Genomic DNA, 514 nt, shown 5'->3' with positions numbered 1-514 from the left:
AGTTCCTTGAAACATGCAATTACCTGTTGATTATCTCACTGCAGCGCCGCGTGTTGCCTCGTTTGGCTTTGAAAACTTATGGTAACTTACATCCTTTGCATGTAATCGCCGGAACTCTCCCCTATTTATCCTTATTGTTTATGCATAAAACCTCGGAGATAATAAGCTGAGTAAAGATTTTCTATTAAAATGTCATGTGTTTTTCGCTGAGTGTAGTCAGGATGGCCGAGCGGTCCAAGGCGCTGCGTTCAGGTCGCAGTCCGGTCTTCCGGGCGTGGGTTCGAATCCCACTTCTGACACAGGTTTTTACTTTCGTCGTGGGTTCGAATCTCTGTCGCCGCGCCTTCAGATGCTGAGAGCCGAGAGCAGAGGTTCGAATCCCACTCTTGACACAACTTCTGGTATGCCTGGGTTTGGAAAATGAACGCTTGGCTGAATAGTTTAAATTCGTGCTTATCGTTCACTCAAATGTTATTGGCGTTCTTCTCAAAATAGATCGTTAAAAGTGACAAAT

General features: G+C 45.1%; 1 non-coding gene across 1 annotated transcript; it reads left to right on the top strand.

The window, feature by feature from the left end:
• The first annotated feature begins 215 nt into the window (after positions 1-215).
• Positions 216-299, top strand: Trnal-cag. The gene has a single exon. It is a non-coding gene; the product is annotated as a tRNA-Leu (tRNA).
• The last annotated feature ends 215 nt before the right edge of the window (positions 300-514 follow it).

Source organism: Penaeus monodon, chromosome 27 (assembly GCF_015228065.2).
Source record: "Penaeus monodon isolate SGIC_2016 chromosome 27, NSTDA_Pmon_1, whole genome shotgun sequence".
NCBI classification, from domain to species: Eukaryota; Metazoa; Arthropoda; class Malacostraca; order Decapoda; family Penaeidae; genus Penaeus; species Penaeus monodon.
This window is presented reverse-complemented; position numbering and strand designations above follow the sequence as displayed.